The sequence below is a fragment of the Adiantum capillus-veneris genome, chromosome 26 (assembly GCF_014529385.1).
Source record: "Adiantum capillus-veneris isolate H3 chromosome 26, ASM1452938v2, whole genome shotgun sequence".
NCBI lineage: Eukaryota > Viridiplantae > Streptophyta > Polypodiopsida > Polypodiales > Pteridaceae > Adiantum > Adiantum capillus-veneris.
Genome location: NC_140956.1, coordinates 96,110,079 through 96,130,697, shown reverse-complemented (window position 1 = coordinate 96,130,697; position 20,619 = coordinate 96,110,079).

Sequence of the window (20,619 nt, the reverse complement as noted above, 5' to 3'; positions counted from 1 at the left end):
TATTCCCATGGATAGACTTAGGCAATCCAAAGATAAAATCCATGGATATGCTCTCCCAAGGTGAATTAGGGATTGGCAAGGGTTGAAGCAATCCAAGTTGCTTCCCTCTATCAAATTTTGTCTTTTGACATACCACACATTTGGAAACATACTCGTGTATGTTCACTTTCATGGTAGGCCAATAGAAATATGTTTCAATTCCCTTTAGGGTAGGCTGAATCCCTCTATGCCCCGCATATGGGGGAGCATGAGATTCATACATTACTTTCTCACGTAGTGAGTTAGTAACGCATAGTCTATTGCCATAGAGAAGATAACCATCTTGTAAAGTAAATGGTTCTTCTTTCTTCCCTAATGCAAGGGCTGAAATCACATCTCTAAAATCGGGATCAATAGCATACTCATCTATCATTGAAGATAGATCATTGTGAGTTGCTATGGAAACCGCATTCACTCTCGGTCGTCTTGAGAGTGCATCGGCCACTTGATTATGCTTGCCAGCAATGTGAGCAATATGAAAATGAAATTGCGAAAGGAAATTTGCCCACCTCATTTGTTTGTCGGAAAGCTTGGTCTGCGTCATGAAGTACTTAAGACTTTGGTGATCCGTTCGCAGAATGAAAGGAGTCCCCAATAAATAGTGCTTCCATGAGTCTAAGGCATGTAGAACTGCAAGGAGTTCTTTTTCGTATATGCCTAGAGTTGCTCAACAGGGTCGAGCCTTCGACTCTCATAGCCTATGGCGTGCCCTTCTTGGAGCAGAACAGCCCCAAGGCAATCACCACAAGCATCACATTGGACCTCAAATGGTTTTGAGAGATCCGGTAGTGTAAGCACAGGTTGAGAGATAAGTTTTTCTTTAAGCTTTTCGAAAGCATTGTTCTCCTTAGCAGACCACGTATACCTAACATTTTTCTTTGTTAGGTCATGTAATGGTCCCGCAATTCGTGAGAACTTTTCTATGAAGCGTCTATAGTATGCACACATACCTATAAAGCTTCTTAGTTCATGAAGATTCCTTGGTTTAGGCCATCCTTTTATTACCTCTAACTTGGATGGATCCATTTGGATTCCATCTTGAGAGATAATGTGACCTAAATATTGAATCTCTTGCAAGAAAAATTCACTTTTCTTTCGATTAACATAAAGTTTATTCTCTCTTAAAACTTGAAATATTACCTGGAGGTGTTGCTTGTGTTCCTCCAATGAATTAGAGTAGATGATAATATCATCAAAGAACACTCCAGTGAAGGTTCGATGAGGCCTGAACAGCTTCTCCATCAAGCGGTTGAATGTGGCTGGTGCATTGGTCAAGCCAAAAGGCATGACAATGTATTCGTAAAGACCAAATGTAGTACGAAATGCGGTCTTTACAATGTCTTGATCAACTATCCTTATTTGATGATAGCCACTTTTTAGGTCAATCCTACTGAAGTAGGTCGATCCTTGTAGCTTATCAAATAGGTCTTCTACCCTTGGAACGGGAAACCTATTCTTGATAGTGATCCTATTTAGTGCTCTATAGTCGACACACATACGATATGTGCCGTCTTTCTTTTGCACTAATAGCACAGGTGAGCAAAATGGAGATGAGCTAGGCCTAACCATGCCCTTCTCAACTAACTCATGCACTTGCCGCATAATCTCCTCTTGTTGAGCTTGAGAAACTCTATAAGGAGGTTTGTTAGGCGGTGAACTTCCTGGAAGAAGTTCAATTGCATGGTCGTCATTACCTCGTTTAGGAGGTAGCTCACAAGGGATGTCGTCAATAAAAACATCTTGAAACCCCTTGAGAAAATTCGATAACTCTAATTCCTTTTGGTTGCTTTTATTTTCTTTTGCTAAAGCATTAGGTTCATTTTGAGAATCTTTAACAAAAATCATGTACACGGAAATAGAGCTCTTTATTGACTTGTTGAAAGCTGGTGTATGTACAATGGGGATGGTGTTACCCATCTCCTTAGCATCTATATACATGTCCTTTTCCCTGAACTTAAAGGAGATTCTCCTTTCAGGAAATTTGACATCGGCAGCCAGGCGGTCAAACCATGGTGCCCCTAGGATTACATCCTCATGCTTGAGAGGAGAGATAAAGAAGTCCTCTTTGTCCACATAGACTTGGACATGAAGCCTCAATTTCTCGATTAAGGGAGTGACTAAAGCTTCTTGCCCCTTGAAGGCACTGTCTGCGGGTAGGATATCTCCCATCTCATAGGATTGTATGCCTAGCTTGGTGGCTAACTCCATAGATATGAAATTGTGAGTAGAACCAGGGTCAAAGAGAATAAAAGCATCATGTTCTCTTACCTTTCCCCAAGCATGGCATAGAGGAGATCCTTTGTGGTGAGTTTGGTGAATCTCCTCCTCTTGGATTTCAACCAAAGAAGCTCTAGGAGGATCTTGGCGGTTGTTCTTTTGGGGACAAGCGCGGTACGCATGCCCTTGTTCGCCGCACTTGAAACACCGGTTATCTTTACGATAACGCTCAAGCTCTTCAAGAGAGAGTTTATTCTTTCCTTTGTAAAATCCCTTCTCTTTAGCTTTGTTGGAATTGCCCTTAGGAGACTTTTGGACATTGTCCTTCCCCTTAGGCTCATTGGAACCCTTGTTTTCCGGGGGCTTATTATTTCTTTTACCCCCCGTTTGGAAATTGATTCGCGAGGCCACCATAGTATGGTGTATTACCGCCGATATGGTACGTGGCCTTTGGGAGTTGACATACTCCGCCATTTCTTCGGTTAAGCCCGCACAAAATTGTTGCTTTTGCTCTCCAAAATCCAACTTTTTGAAGACAGTGGCTTTGAGTTGTAGGTCCCAAAACTTGTCTACATATTTGTTGATGGATTCATTGGGAGAGAGCTTTAAGCTTCGCCATTCGGTGAGTACTTTGTCTTTGGCATCGGTGGCCAAAAACTGCTTCATAATGGAAGCTCTTAAAGCCTTCCATGTTCGTGGAGCTTCACCGTTGGCTCGTAGGCTAGACCACCATTGTCTGGCGGACTTTTGAAAGTCCATAGCTACATGGCGTAGCTTAGAGGACTCCGTGAAGCCCTCATCTCCAAACGCCGCATCGAATTGCTGGATAAAGGCCAAAACTTTGTCTGTAGCACCGAAGGTGCCATAATAGGTAAGGAAAGAGATGCTCTTCCCTCCCTCTTTGAATTTCTTCAGCTTGGACGACCTCTTCCATGCGGCATAGGATTTCCTATGGCCTCTTCTTTTTGATGGTTCAAAAGTTGCACCATCACTTTCTTCAGAAGATGAAGAATTTGAAGAAGGTGGAGAAGAGGGTGACCTCTTTCTCGCCTTTTTCTTGTCTTGATCTTTGTCGTCTTCACCATAGCTTTCATAAGAGGAAGAGGATGAAGAAGATGGAGAAGAGGGTGTCCTCTTTCTCGCCTTTTTCTTCTCTTGCTTTTTATCATCCCTCTTTGAATTATGGCGTGGAGAAGAGTGTGATGGTCTTCTCCGCTTTGGTGGTGATGGAGAGCGTTTAGCCCGCCGTCTTCGTGGAGCCATCTCCGCCGAGGTGGCGGGAGACTCGCTTCTTTCTCGTTCCTTCGGTGGAGGCTCTTGAGTTCTCCTTTGGGAAGGAGATGCATCATCAAGAAGTAAGTTCTTGAGCCCTTCATATGGATTCTCTTCTTCTTCCCGAATCGGAGAGAGACCTCTTTTGGTAGTCTCACAAGGAGGCTTCCTAGGTGTTCTCTCGTCATGGTGATGAGCTTGGAGAATCCCGTGAGCACGGAGCTGCCGTTGCACTTCACTTTGGAGAGATGGATTGCCCATGGCTTGTTGAAGCCTAGAAACAAGATAGTTAACAAGCATTGAAGCATCATTAGTAGCTTGCTCATGAGCAAAATCAAAGTTATCAACATTAATTTCACTCTCTTTACTATTGTCAGCCATTCTAACAACTTTTAGGTGTAAACTTTTTAGGTGTACTTTGGCACTTCAAGCCCTAGTTGCTACTCCTCTTTACCCCTTTAGAAAAAGCACTCAAGCTACTGTACCCACGGCTCGAATACCATTAATTGCAAGGAATAGAAGAGAGGGTCTTTCGACACCAAAACAGCACCGGCTCCTGTCAAGCTTCTAATAGCTCAATAGTGGTTAAGCCGTAGGCAAGCCCCGTAGGACTCCACTATTAAGACCATAGCTCTCGACGGTGATGCCCCGTTAACTGCACAAAGGCAGGCGCACTGCAAGGCTGAAAAATCCCTATTCTACTTACTCACAGGCAATTAATAATACCAACCATTTGTAGCTAGCTTGAGGACCTCCCTTCTTGAGCAAGAAAAGAGAAACCTTGAGCTCTGATACCAATGTAACATTTAATGGCCTAAAATCTTATGTGTAGCGGAAATTAGCATGAACATAGTGGGCATTTCATTAGAATAGATTCCTAATGAGAATTACAAGAGTGCTTGGGTGGAGAGAGCAACAAAAAGCATAACACCTAGTTAGATAGCATCGACAATACTTTCAAAAGAGAGAGAAATTAAGCTATTGACAACAGTTGAGGACCGGATTTGCATGGAGCCGGTCCCCCCTCCAAAAGGCTTTGTATTATGGTTTCTCCCATCAAGAGAGACATTGTACAATACAATTCTTTGTGTTCCTTCAAGACTAGCTAGTGCAATGAAGATGGAAGCTTCATACACCAAGCAAAACACTTAATCAAACACAACTTGAATTATCCCCGTTCTCAGACCCAAGACCTCACACACCTTCGAAGATGGTGAGAGCTAGCAGGGTATGAGAGTAGATTGAGAGGAAAAAGGAGTATCTTACGAGAAAGATGTACATCTCCTCACATAATCACTCATATTAGCATAGCTTAGCTTAGTAATTAGCTTGGTAGAGGAGATGAGCATGCATTGAAGCTTGGCTCTTGGTTGGATTTGCATCCACATGCCAAGAGAGTGTTGATGTAGGCTTCTATCTCACAAGCTTGGAGTAGGTGATGAGCTCTCCATTAAAGCTTGGGAGGAGATAGATGATTCTTCCTTCACACATGGTCAAGTGTGAGTGTGTGTGTGTCAATGCCAAGCAAACATCAGCCCTCTCTCTCTCTTGGGCGAGCCCTAGCTGCTAATTAGGTCTGGCTTTTGCCTCATTGGACCTCCCCAGGTCAAGCCAATAGGAATTAAACAGCATAAGTGATAGCCTACAGACATGTGTCCCCCTTTCCCCTTTTGTGAGAGCTTTAGGTAATTAAATAATTTAACAAAACTCTCATTGGACCCCTTTGTCTCCTGGCCAATAGGAATCAGGCAAGCCATGAGGCTTCTGAATGCTCATTGGACCCTTTGGGAGACTGCCCAATAGTCTTCTAGGAGACTTATTTCTCATTGGTTTCTTTTATTAAATGTTTTTAAATTAATTAAACTACATTTACTCTAGCTTAATTCTCATTGGTCCACTTCAAGGGTCTTCCAATAGGAATTGGGCACACCTTGTGGGCATCTGGCCTAGGGAGCTGACATGTGTCCCTCATTCCCTTTGTGTAAAGGGAGCCTGTGTGTGTGTGTGTGGCTTTCTCTCTCATCCCCTACCTTTGGGGCTCGCCCCCTCCCATGTAGGGATGTGCAAAGACTTTCAGGGCACACACAAAGCATCCAATTTTCCCTAGGGTTGACCTTTGGACTCAACCTTTGAATTTTGGAACCTTAGCATTTTGGAAGTCTTAATGGGCTGAACCTTAGGGTCTTTGTGGCCCATTGTTTCACATGGCTCTTTTGCAGATGGCCCCCCCTTTGGATCCCTATTTTCCCTCCTTTGGATCCCTACTGTGGCCGGTCTGCTAGCTTAACCAATATTCTAGCTTTTTCTCCCTTGGTACTTCCCCACATTAAATGATCAGTTTAATATGAGAAAATCATTTAGGAGAATTAGATATTGATTTATTATGACATACTATGAGATACGGGCCATTTCCACTACTTATTTGGAGAGGGTTCTGGTTCCTTTCTCTAGGGTCATGAGTTATGAGGATCAGAGATGTCTTGGGCTATATCTACTAAAGCTACACAGATATAGAGACACTTTACTGGGGAGAGCTAGAGAGAGACAGTCCCAAAGAAAGATTACAGATTTCTTTTCACTACTGGCACTCTCATCAATCCAGCACTGGAGCTACAGAGATCTAGACGGTCATTACAAGTAGCAATCACTCGCAGCAGTCAAGGTGGGAACCACTACACAACACAAAGCCGCAAATTGAGGCAAACAGTTGGCAGCTACGTAGAATAGCAAATTGAGTCAGGGAATGATCAGCTTGTAGTTCCAATAAGTTCTACATAATATTCAAAATCACTACACTGCAAATTGATGGTAAGTGCGGCAGCCACTATTAAGGTGTGCAGCTTAATCTAGTGCAAGAAGGGCTTGACGACCTTAGAAGGCCTCCCATTTTGATCCATGCACGATGATCATTCCCTTTCACGTTAAGTCCCTTGATCCATGCACAATCATTAGTCCCTTTGACAGTGAATCTAATTCACGCTTTGCTCCACATTGTAAGTCCACAAGCGAACTGGTTCGTGCAATATGTTTAATTCGCTCTACATTAGGAAATTTCGGAGGTCATTTGGAGGGCCTTCTAAGAAAAATATAATTTTGACTTTCTCTCTCTAGAAAATAGGTGTGGTAAAAGCAAATGTAAACTTGGAATAACCATTCGAAAAGTGCACTTACAAGTAGATTCTTGCCACAGTGTCATAACGGCCATGATGATTGAAGAATAAATCATTTTTAGTTGCATTTAATGAACGTCCTAGAATTGGAGGGAGTTTCCTGTACATGGAATGTATGACTAAAGGAAATAGGATGTATCCTTCCAAACCTGCTCTCTCCTTACTCTCTCATTGTTTGTGCGTTGACCTTAAAGAAATCTTCCCTTTCTTGCCCTGTTGCACACATGGCTTCTTCTTTCACCCCCACCAATTTCCTCCCTAAAAGATCCTTCTATCATCTACACATTGACCTAGATCCCCAATATACGCCACTGTGTAAGCGAGGTAAAACTAACATCAAAGTGACACCGATCATGACAGAGAGACTCAGAGCAAAGGGAGCAAAACACTTAGATATTTGGACAAAAGGCTCACTCTATCCATTGAATCCCATGACAAATGCTTTCCCAGCATTTTCAAATCCCACTAACTTATTGACCTTTGCAGGTAATGGAGAGAATGGATTGCTTGGCTACTGTAAAGCTCTAAACAACAAATCAGAAACTTATAAAGACATGGTGAAGCACCAAGCAAATGAGATTTAGAGACTTTCAAACTTGCATCATGAGGACCAAAAGACTGTAATGCAGCACACACAAGAATCACAGGTCTTGCAAACAAAGGTATGGTCATTACAAAACAAAGAGACAATGTTAGGCACTCGTGTGCGAAAGAAGAAACTACGGAATCTTGAAACATTGAAGGTAGGCTCTAGCGGCCTTAAGAAAATAATCCAAGCATTAAGGTGAGCATTGTAAACTATCTAATTAATTTAAATTAATCAAAGTTTTTGTTTATGTTAGTTATGATTTCTTTGTAGAGATTCCATCTATCCAGACAAAGAAAACATAGACCCGAAGGCCAATGTAGGAAAGCAGTTAAAGCCATTTATAACTAGTGGTCTTGCAAAGGATATCATGCATGACAAAAAGTTTAAGGTGTTGCAACAAGATGTCATTGATAGATTCATTTCAAGGAATGCAGTGCCTGCCAAGCATATACAGGGTACATTGGACTCCCTTGGAGCTAGTAAAAGAGGTGACTCAGCTATTGAACAATCTATCTCTTCCATGTTTGTGAAGAAGGGAGTAAAGTCTAAGCTTTTACCAACAGCTGCAATTGTTTGGAAGGAAAGACTAAGCTCAATAATGAACAGATAGACTTCATTGGATGTCCATTTCATATTCAAGATATTTATAGTCACAGGGAACTATTGTCACTTATGATGAGTACAGCAATATCTTCATGGACCTCACTTTGTTGCAAACTAGAATGGTAGAGTTCTACAATATCACGTTCAAAGAGACAGGTGGCGTTCTACATTTTTTTTTGAAGCTAGATGAGTGTGAGATTCTTAAAGAGAAGAAGCTAGAGAGAGTTACAATCACATTAATGAATAGGTCCCTTTCCAAATGTCCCACTGATGACCCTTCATACTTCAGTGTTCAATCAGAAAAAAACATGTGGTGGCTTGGTGCATTTCAGGTAATCCAGTTATCTCCAATTTTGCAGCTCTAGCAAGCCCTCTACTGTACCTAAATTTTAGATTTATTTTTTGTATCTCATAAGGATTGATCTTGTAGGTAAAGAAAGAAGACCATGACATTTTATTTTGGGTGTTCCATCAAACACCTATTCTAGATATCATTGATATCATTTTATTTTGGGTGTTCCATCAAACACCTATTCTAGATATCATTGATAGGCAAATGAATCGAGGAGAGGTATTGGCTGTAGATGGGAGAGGAGACTTTCAAGTTCAATGGCATCTTGCAGGTGACCTCAAAACACTAAAGTGTATGTATAATTGTGGAATGGGTGTCATGGCAAAGTCTCCATGATTGTATTGCATGGCACCTGCAAAAGTGATGGACCCAAAGTGATGGCAAAAGGCTCCTACTTGTCACAATCAAGACTCTAATTTCCAACCAGTTCTGGATATACCACTTGTTAATGTCCATATTTGTACAATGCATGGTCTCTGCCAAATTGTAGAGAATTTGATATATCTGTACATTGGGTTTGCTTGGAAAATCAAAAAGTCATTTGAGTGACAAGTCACTCTAGAAGCTTTGAAATTAGTTTTGTCAGATATTGGTCTACATGGGGGCAATGTGACAATACAGCGGGACAAAAAAGGTCAACCAGTGAGAAAGATGTACCCTGCAAACCATCCATAGGTGGGGGTCAAGGCACGCCGTTTTCTATCTAAACCTCAAGGTATGAAAGATGTGAAGCTAACAAAGCGAGGGAGAGTATATCACTCTACCTACATTAGCAAAGTTGAGTATATGCACTGGAAAAAACTTCATTTAGTAGTGAAAGACCAAGAGCCAACAACTTGCAATGCAAATGGTGATGTGTGGCGTTCCATTGACATATTATTTCAAATGTGTGAAAATGATGATTGGTCGCAGGATAATCTCAACAAGTTTAAACAAAACCTTCAGCTACTACTGAAAAAATCCTTCAAGACAGAAGGGACTGACACTCAAATCACTCATTACATGGTAAATTCAAAGCACCTCAGATAGTCTTAGTACTAAGTTTGTGTTGAAATTTCTAAATAAATTTCTTCTTTTGCAGCACATTATTTTTAATCATTTGCCATACTTCATCCAAAAGTATGGGAATCCACGTATATGGAGCACCCAGGTCCTGGAGAAGTCTCATTACATGGCTAGAAATGCCTACTTCAGACACACACAGCATGGAGGCTCTTGAAATAAGGCAAACAGTCTGAAGGATTTATTTCAGTGGTTTTATCACAGAATCATTCATCACATGCAACAAAAGCAAGTATTGGCCTCTTCAGCAACCGTACAAGCAATCAAACATTTGCAACTTTAGAAAAGAAAGCGATCGTACGCATTCAACAACTCAAGTGCTCTTGAAAGTCAAATTGGGTGGAGAGAGAAAATGCAATATGCCAATCATCGTGGAAAAAGAGAGTTAGAGTTTAGATGATCGGATGTACCACAAATGCCTGTAGAATTAAATTAAATATGTACCACAACTATTTCAACATTTTGATGATTTGCAAATATCATTTGGAACCTTGCCCTTGTATCGGATCATTAAATGTTTGCCATACTCTAAGAGTTCAATAAGGTTTTCTTTCCCTAAAGATAATTCCATTGCTGTGTATGTATATTAATATGTTGCACGGCCCCCAGTATATCCTGGCGAGTAACCAAAACATTCTCTCTCAAAAACCTTGTCAACGAGGATAACTTTGTCAACATTTTGTGGCAGCATTGGACCACCTAAGAAGCGAGATAAGGTTTTGAAAGCATAGGTTGCAGTATTCCCCTCTTGTGACATTCCGTTGTGGAAGATTAGGATGGGTGACTCACATAAACTAGGAAGATATTGTCCTAGAGCTACATCCCTACCATGGAACTGTCTTCTTCGATGATGAAGAAAGTCGTCCTTTTCAGGAATCCATGACTGTAAACAAAAGAAGTGTTTGTGTGTGTGTGTGTGTGTGTTAGAGAGAGAGAGAGAGAGAGAGAGAGAGAGAGAGAGAGAGAGAGAGATGGGGGGGGGGGGGGGGGGGGGGGGGGGGGGGGGGGGGGATTTTATACCATGAAACTCTCATCTTGCCAAAAAAGCTCATCCTTCCATAGGTTGACTGATCCGGTTGACTCCTGTGCTGGTCGCTTAAACCAATCCTCCATATCATGTTTACTAGTTTTGATGGCTTAAGATTATTTCAAATAGTTTGAAATGTGGCTTCATCAGGAAGTCTTTCTTTATACTTTTTTGCCTTTTCAAAGCAGAGTTTAAGGCAGTCCAATGGGTTACTAGAGATCTCCATTGCCTCATCATCACTACTGTCATTTGAAACAAATCCACTCCTCTCCTCCTGATACTTGGAGATAGTGGCCAATGCAAAGTCCTCCCGCAAACAAAAAATACTTTGTATATCATGAAGGAAAATGTATGACCTATCTCCAAATTTAAACTCTAGCACTCCTGATAGCATTAAGGTAGCATTGAAACCCGACGTATCTAGAGGTAGCTTGATATCTGAGGTTTTCACTGAGAGAAGATTGCTTTGTTTCACCTCTTTTGCTTCTTCTTCAAGATCAATGGACTCCTCTATCTCTGTCACTTCAATATATTCCTCATTCTTTTCCTCTTTTTCATCTGCTAGTAAATCTTGTTCCTCCATGACCTCCTTAGGATCTTTCATAAGACTTGTAAATAACACATTTAAAAATATTAGAAATCCAAACTATTCTTCAATCAGCTTGCACTCCCGTTCATGTAAGCTGCACCAATGGGGCATGTACATAAGAGGCAGCTGATTATACTTCTTGTAAGACCGTCTTTTAGGATCACAGCCTTTTAAATGGACTACTACCATTACACCAACATTAACCCTTCCCTCTTAAGTGTGAAGCTCAAACTTCTCTCGTTCCAGCTTCAAGTGTTCACTCTGTTCAGCTATAAACACATCAAGAATAAATGGAGCATTAAAAATGCAGGAGACCAAATCAAACTTATCACCAACCCAAGACAAAACTACAAAATCTAAAAGCCTTTCATCAATCAATGTAGGTTCTTCATAAATAACTCTCTTTTTTATTTTGGATTGTTGCAACAGATTGGGCACTCTGCAAAGTAGGTGCTGAAAAATCCACTTCTCTCTTAAGTGAGCTGGGTAAAGTAAATTTTGGAGAAGAAGGGGACTCCATTTATATACATGGGTCAGTATCAGGCTCCTCCAAACTAATGGCAGGCTCTGCACAAGAGATATATCAATGGGTTCTATGAAGTCTACATTCCTCTTCATTGATGTTTTTAACAGCTTAGGCAGTCTTCTCGAAAGGTTTGCTTGGCTAACAATGCGCTCTGGATCTATTTTCAGCCTCTTCCTCCTATGTGATCTTAAACCTGCCATTTATTTCATACTCACAAATATAAGTTTCATCAATCATATATAAAAAGGAGAGTACCAAATGATCATATAAGTTTTGAACAAACTATAGCTAGGTATCTCAAAGTTATTACCAACTAATCATATAGACTATAAAATAAAATGATTAGTATGGATAAAATGAAAAACTGGGTTATATTTGTGAAGAGTATAAGGCACAGAGTACATAAACAAAAATCCACACAGCTACAGGTGCACCGTGATCCACTTAATGGGCTTTCATAAAATAAAATAGATACCAAAACATCAAAGAATTTTTTTTTCAAAAAAACATTTGTACAATATCAAAAGAAGATCACGATGCGTGGAGTATGTAAACTAACGTCAACAACTCTGATGGCGTGTCGTGATCCACTTAACAGGCTTTCATGCATTGAAATACCTACAATATTTTTCTACAAAAAAATCCTTTGTAAATATCAGAAGAGGATCACGGCGTGCGGAGTATGTAAACGAATCGCCATAACGTTACTGGCGCGCCGTGATCCAATGATGGTTTTTGAATTGTGAAATGGTCTTTTACATTTTGAAGCACAATCCCTAGACACAACTAAACTAAGGACATAATGAAACTAAAGAGATTGATTTTACCTTTGCCAGCACTAGACATTGTTGTTGGAGTAGAGGTTCAGGACTTGGAATGTAGTTCTGGGTCTTCAAGCTTCTGATTCTTGCACCTTGAAGGAGGCAGAGACCTTCTTAGGTGTATCTTTCTCACTATCTCTCTCTCTCTGTGTCTCAAGCCTCTTTCTCTCTCTCTCTCTCTCTCTCTCTCTCTCTCTCTCTCTCTCTCTCTCTCTCTCTCTCTCTCTCTCTCTCCTCTGCCCTTTTCATCATCAATAATAGATATTACCGTTGGCGTTTTTAACGAAGCGAGCCGCATATATTGTACACATGAAACAAGGACATGCATTTAATACGTGTATATTTATAGTAACAAATGCACACTGGAATTCATGATAAGAGAGAGAGAGAGAGAGATAGAATGAAATAGAAAGAGAGATTGAGAGAGAGAGAGAGAGGGAGAGAGAGAGAGAGAGAGAGAGAAAAAAGGCGACATAAACAACCTCTACGAGAAGGAGAGAGAGACAGATAACGAAAAAGACGACCTCCACGAGAGATGGAGAGAGAGAGAGAGAGAGAGAGAGAGAGAGAGAGAGAGAGAGAGAGAGAGAGAGAGAGAGAGAGAGAGAGAGAGACCTACAGCCGAGACATCCTCTACAACCAAGGAGCAAGGCTCCTACATGCATTTTCTTCCATTTGAATTCTACCAAGAGAGGTATTTCCAAAGTGGATTTAAAGTTGAAGAGAGAAAAAGAGATATATAGATAGATAGATATAGAGAGAGAGAGAGGAAGAGAGAGAGAGCTAGAGTTTCCGATTGTCTGTTGGGCTTGAAAGAGAAAGACAGAGAGACATCAAGAGAGAGAGTGTGAGAGATAGTGTTTTTGAAGCCTTCCTTGGTTTGAAAGAGGAAGATACATGGAGAGAGAGAGAGAGAGAGAGAGAGAGAGAGAGAGAGAGAGAGAAAGAGAGAGAGACAGAGAGAGAGAAAGAGAAGGATGTCTGGATCACGATGCATGATGGCCTGTTTTCTTTGCTTGGTTTTGTGCCTGCGCACTGTGATCCATACAAAGAGAGAGAGAGAGAGAGAGAGAGAGAGAGAGAGAGAGAGAGAGAGAAAGTGTACTACAAAATTGTTGAGGCTTGTTGCTTAAAAGGCATGAAATAGATTACAAAATTTTCTCCATCCTCTTGTGGATCACGACACGCAATAACTACTAGCCTGGCTTAAAGCTGAGCCCGCGCACCGTGATCCACAAAAAAAGAAGAGAGAGAGAGAGAGAGAGAGAGAGAGAGAGAGAGAGAGAGAGAGAGAGATAAGAGAGATAGAGAGATAGGGGGGAGAGAGAGAGAGATAGAGAGATAGGGGAGAGAGAGATAGAGATAGTATTCTACATCGCAAGATTACTACTTTACACTCAATTTTATAATCAATAAAATTGGGGCTTGTTGCCTAAAAGGCATGAACTAGATTTAAATTTTTTCTCCATCCACTTGTGGATCACAACGTGCTATAGGCTATTAGCCCATGTCAAACCTGAGCCCACGCGTTGTGATCCACAGAAAAAGGGAGAGAGAGAGAGAGAGAGAGAGAGAGAGAGAGAGAGAGAGAGAGAGAGAGAGAGAGAGAGAGAGAGAGAGAGAGAGAGAGAGAGAGAGAGAGAGAGAGAGAACCTTTGCAATTTTCTCTTCCAATGGAATGGCAAGAACCAAGGCAATAGCAAAGAAGGCAGGGAAAGGAACAGGGCTTGCAAAGAAAGCATGCGGAAGGTCTGCTAGTAAGAAGAAAACTTCTGGTAAACTAATGAAGATATTGAAGGGACCAAGAATAAATAATATTCAAAGAAACATGGGTTAATTTAAGAGATCAAAAAAGCTCAGAAATGTATTGAGCTTTGTGTCCGTAAACTTCCTTTCCAAAGAGCAGTAAGGCAAATTTGTGAGGAAGCATGTGTTGGTACAATGAGATGGAAGGTTGTTGCCCTGCTGTGTCTTCAAGAAGCAGCAGAATATTTTTTACTGGAGTATTTCAATGATATCACCATTGTTGCATCTCATGCTCACCGGGCGACAATAATGGACAAGGATAGTGAGACTCTCAAGAGTATATTGCTAATACCACCAAGCCACCGGGATCATGAGTTTAAGATTCATGAGGTTACTCATGATGTGAACACCAGAGCCAGAGCTGAGCAAAAAGAAAGACGTCACTCTCAAGCAGATAAGTTAAAGAGGATACAATCTGTTGCTGCTGATGAAGAGGCCCATAGGAGAAATTATGGGCAAGTTACCACATAACTAAATGAGAGAAACAATGATATTTTACATTCCATGAAAGAAGGACTGTGAGAAACCATTCCCCTTGCTGATGGTACTAGGCAATTAGCACTGGATTCTATTGATATTGGGATTTTGAAAGATCCAAATGCACAAATTATAGACTCTATTGTTTATTTATGCTTAAAATAAGTGCTCTTTTCTACCTTTAAGATCCTTTTTTTGTACTTGGCCTCTAATTAAATCCTTGTTTTTTATTGTAGCTTAATAAAGAGCCAGCTCACTCAAGAAACCCATACTGAAATATATATTTTAGATCCACAGTTGTTTGTGCCACTCGGAATAAAAAACACCCCTCATGGCACATTGGAGAGATGGTTTGTCCACTGTCCAATGCTTCAGGTCACAACTCTGGTGCTGCCATATGAATCAAATAATCATTGGAGCCTTTTATGCATTGAACTGGAAAAACATGTGGTGTGGACTATCAACTCCATACAAGGAACATATTTAGATATAAGAGTGTAAGTGTTGATAAAACCTTTAGTGTTTATTTGGGGTATGGTTGATGACCTGAATATTGTTAATAACAAATAACCTTCACTGTTCATAGATGTGTAAAATGATTACTTCATGTCTATGGAAGGCTTTGTGAAAATCATGAACTCTACAAGTCAACCTTTAAAGCTGTCAAAGTGCCTAATCAAACAGATCCAAATTCCTGTGGTTGGAGATGTCTTCTCCATGCAGAGTACATACTCCAGAGTTTTTTTTCGTTGTATCCATTTATGTCAAATGTATTTCCTTACCATGGTTTGGACCAACTTGGTGCTATTATTAATTAAAGTATTGACCACAAGTTAACCTAATTTTGCAGAATGCTGTGGAAAATTATACCTTGGAATATTTACAAAGGTACCGCGCTTCAATGATTCAACATCTACTATCTCTTTCAACCCCAAGGGTTTTAGATGCACAAGATAGTTTTGTCAACGACCATATTATAGCTTTAACAATGACCGGTGAAGAGGAAGTCATGCCAGTTTCCACCACTGGAAACCAAATCCCTAAGACTAACCCCATATTAGAAGACACCGGTAAGCTTTGCAGTTGGAGTGGCTGAATCCGAAGTTGGGGTTGATCAATGTGAAATAGACCAAGCCCCTGAAAATGAAGATGTAAGATGCTCCTTAGAGATGAGGAATGCAAGAGAGGTTCTAGGCCAAGCAAAGGAGGATAAGGGAGTGCCTATTATTGTGGCATAAGATGCGGGTCATGATCAAAATCAGGGAGTCCAATCTCCTGTAATTGCAGATGTGAAGAGCTCTTCAGACCCAAGAGAAGATAGAGAGTGTCTTGACCATGTAGAGGAGGAGGCCAACATTGCAAATCAAGGCCAAGAACAGACAACAGAACAGGTTAACCATTCGGCCATGGAAACACAAGAGTCATGTACTGCACAACCACAAGAGGTGGACACCCTTGGCAATATAGAAGGAAACATCGACACTCAACAACAGAATGTCAACATTAGAAATGACCAGTATGGACTCTTGCTTCAAGTAGATATGGTTGTTCTGGTAATATCCATTGTACTTAAATAATATATGCTTTTTTTTTCTAACTACTTATATGTATGCACACAATGATTGCAGAGACTCATTATCTTGGATCTCAATGGATTGTTGCTGCTACGACAGCCGTACAATGTACATATAGAGTTCTCCGATTTACGTAGTTTTCGCTTGGGAAATGTCAGAGTATTAATTCGACCAGGCACAAAGGAATTTTTGAATTTTTTGATTCCACGGTTTAAGGTTGCTATCTGGTCTTCAATGCAGGCCCAAAACCTGAATCCCCTTGTTACCAAAGTTTGCAATTTAGCTAAAATTTAGAGATCGCATTTTTATTTTCTGTATAGTCAAAGAAATTGTAATACCATTGTGGGACATTTCCACCCAACTAAAGCTAATGTACCACTGTTCTACAAGCCCATTGAATAGACGAATGTGCCTTATGATGCTCTCAATACTTTGTTGATTGATGACACACCACATAAGGGTTTACTTAATCCACCCGGCACTACTATTTCCCCACCTTCATTTGAAGGGCATCTTCACGATTTTTACCTAGAGGACATTTTGGTCCCATACCTGCAAGCAATGTACTTAAGCCCATTGAGCACATCAAAATTTTTACTTACAAATGTATGTAGTAATTCATTGTTTATACCTTAAATTGATAATGTCTACATGTCTATGTGTTTCGAATACTCAAAGAGAGAGAGAGAGAGAGAGAAAGAGAGAGAGAGAGAGAGCCTTGAGAAAACACTTGATATTAAGATTAAACTAGTCAAAAAAGTTACATTTTTTTGAAGCCATTCAGGGTTGATTACATGGGCACAATTTTAATACGGCCAGAAAGATCTCCAAAGAAACAATGCTTCTCCCTTCGTTGCATTACTCTTCGTCCGCCTACCAAGAAATAAAAGTTTATGGAGTCAATGTTGGCAGTCTCCTCCACTATGTCATGTCAAAGTTGCAAAATATTGCATTGTTGCCTTATTGTAATTACTATCATAAGATTTAGGTCTTTGTCCACCACTTCCACATCTATGACAGCATTGTTTGCCAAACTTGTTGCCTCTTGATCCATAGCCACATAGCAACCTTCAACAATGTGAGAACGCTTGTACCAAAAGGAGATTATTAATGTCTGTGATGCAAGCATATACTTGACAATGAAAGTGTCAAGAGAAATCTCGCAACATATGCCATTTGTTTCTTTCACATACCACCCTCAATCAAGAAGCTTATCACACAAGAGGGAATCAAATGATTTGCAGAGCAACATAGTTTTAGCAACATGTACTTTGCAGGTATGAAATAACTCAACAAAGAGACCAACATGACAAAAATTTGCAAGTTTCACCAATTTAGTGTGTACAGAGTTTTGGAGAGACCTTTGAACATCCCTATAGAGCCTGCTCCTCAATGCTTCACTCATTGTTGTGTTGGGAACAGGCCAATCCATGGAGTTCCAGTTGGTTGGTAGTGAAACCTTCACCAACACTCCTCTCTAATTCCTTTGATTGAGTTGGTAGAAATGGTCATAGAAGAAAATACCCTCGTCTACCAGATTTTTGCTAGTTCTGCCAGCATATTGCAAGACTCCAATATGAGCATGGGTCATAGAGATGAGACCTATAATGAACTCTAGTGGCTCCCATTCCTCATATAATGGAAAAAATAGATTCACATTTGAAATGTAAGATAACATTTATAGAGGAGTGCTAAATAATTAACTTACAGTTGCACCCTGGATTATACACCATGGAGACATCGCCGCCATTAGCAATCACATAAGAGTGAGTGAAAACATGTTGAACAAAGACTTCTTTCACAGTCTTCTTACCAACCTCGACTTTGAAATCCAGAACTCTTGCTTTCCATGTAGAACGAAATATGTTTGTTGCTTTTGAGCTTTTTCTCCTTCTTGGCTGCATAAGAACCCAGGAACCTTTGCTTATCCTCTGCTCTTGCCACCTATTCTCTGTAGTGAGAGATTTTGAGATTGAGATAGTGCTTATGCTACTACATGGTCTTCTTGGCACACTAATCGTGAGGCTAGTTGGGGACAGTGTAGAGCAACCTCTAAAACTTCTTGGGCGGGTAGAAGACAACGACATAGGTAAAATGGAGGGAGAATGAGGTTTGAAAGCCTTTCATAAAGGTAGTGGATATCTTTTAATGAAGGGAGAGAGTTATCTATCAATCAGTAGTCAGGTTTCATGAACTTGACGGCTACTAGCAGTGGGCCCTACTTTGTGAGACGAGGAAGTTACCTTACGAAAATGGGACAAAACTCAATATTTTAAAATGTTTTATTTCATTTTTGTGTTGTTTTCCATGTATTTCTACGTTATGTAAGGTTGCTACTCATTGGATGCGCCTTCTTTTCTCTCTCTTCAACAAGGCCCTCCAAATGACCTCCAAAATTTCCTAATGAATACAGCTAGTAGCCTCTGAAGGGTTTTGCCAACGAAACCCACTTGAAGAGAACCTTTTTCCCAGGAGAGTAGAGGAGCCAATAGAGAGACACCTAACTTCAAGGAGAGAAATCAGCCCTTTTGCTTCACCATTGTTGGATCTAAGAGACACATTGATAGTTGTTGGCCCAAGGACTCTACATCAAAAGCATTTACATTCGCGATGAGGCACATAAGAAATGTGAGCTCCTTTTGTGTTTTCAATGTAACACAAAGTGGCACTAGAAGGCAACCGTAACTAGGGGGTGAAATGAGACACATGTGCCACTAGGGCTCGAAAGTTATGTGAGAAATAGGAAAGAGACATGCCAATGCTGGGCTTCTCACTACTCAAATGACATCGACTTGCTTTTAAAGCTTTATATGCAAAGTATATTGAGGGTCAACCCGTCTTTGCACATGACCCATGTTCATTACTGGCCCCTCTACCATAGATATTGTTTTCCATGCCATTTGAAGGGTTTTCAAACCTTTTTCCTTACAAATCCATGTGCACTATTTCCTACCCTCAATAGGGTTTTGCCAATGAAACCCACTGGGACGGGCAACATTTGTCTTTGTGTGTGTGTGTGTGTGTGTGTGTGTGTGTGTGAGAGAGAGAGAGAGAGAGAGAGAGAGGGGGGGTACCTTGCACTTGCCTCTCCTTATGCTCGGACTCGTTTTTTGTTTTGCCTCTTCAAGGACATAATATAAACTCATTTTTTTTTAGAAGGCCTTGAACTCGAGACCTACTGTGTGTGTGTGTGTGTGTGTGTGTGTGTGTGTGTGTGTGTGTGTGTGTGTGTGTGTGTGTGTGTGTGTGTGTGTGTGTGTGTGTGTGTGTGTGTGTGTGTGTGTGTGTGTGTGTGTGAGAGAGAGAGAGAGAGAGAGAGAGAGAGATCCGACGAGTCTTGAACTCAAGAACTTCTATTCATTTAAATACATATCAAATTAAATGTTAGATCAATCCCTTGAGAGATAGTACATATTATAATGTGTATATTTAAAACATTATAGGGAGAGAGAGAGAGAGAGAGAGAGAGAGAGAATCAATTGCTCCACTTCCTTTCAAATTATGTATGTATTTAACACCATAATCTCAAATGATAAGTAGAGATTTAAAGATAATAAGGTTATGTAATCGAATTGAGCAATGAGGGAGTGTCGTGCAGCGAGATAACTACCGCTGCGATTAAAAATGAGAGGAAAATAAATCAAGTAGAGTTTATCATAGAGAATGGTGGTGTTGATGTCTCAAGGCAAGAATTGTTAGCAACATTTGGGTTTAGCGAAGATAGTTTTTGACTTGATCACATCTTTGGAAGCAAAGCAAATGGATTTTCATTTGAAATGCCAAATACCAAAAGAGGAGACACCAACATGTTTCAACTTTATAGTCAATTTGGGAGAACTTTTTGCGGTGCATGGTAGCTTGACAAGCAGAGTCACCTCAAACGAAGATTCATCAATATAGAGACAGTCAGACTCCATGTTTTAGTGTGATAAACATTCCTAAAAACCTTTATGAAAGAAACTCTCTTAAAGTAAGCTTTGCATTGGTGACAGAGATACAAGAGTTTTTTTAATTGCATGTCAAGGAGATCTAGCCACTACTCTATTGCAACAATCAAGGTTTGACTCATTTATCAAAGGTGGACGCAAGGGGTGTGTTCCAAGATTGCAAAAATGAAAAATAGGAGAGATTCAATGTCTATGGTATTGCTAGTTGCAAGCAATGTTATTGATGTAGCCAATGAGGTGGAAGTGGAGTTGAATATACCCAAAAGGAGAGTATCCATTGATGGTGATGCACAAACACCAAGGAAAAAGTGTCACGGCACTAATATGGATGCCCTTGAGAGATTTTTGTATTGAGTTGTGGCTTGTTTTTCTTAAAGGAAAATTTTTGTCTCTCACACATATGGCGACAATTATGAAATTGTATACACTTTGTGATCTAAGTATATTTTTGCATCAAATTATAGTTTAATTTCAACTATGGAAGGAAAATAACTTCTCTCTTACAAACAAGGTGACCCTTATGAAATCAAATTTTATATAATTGAAAG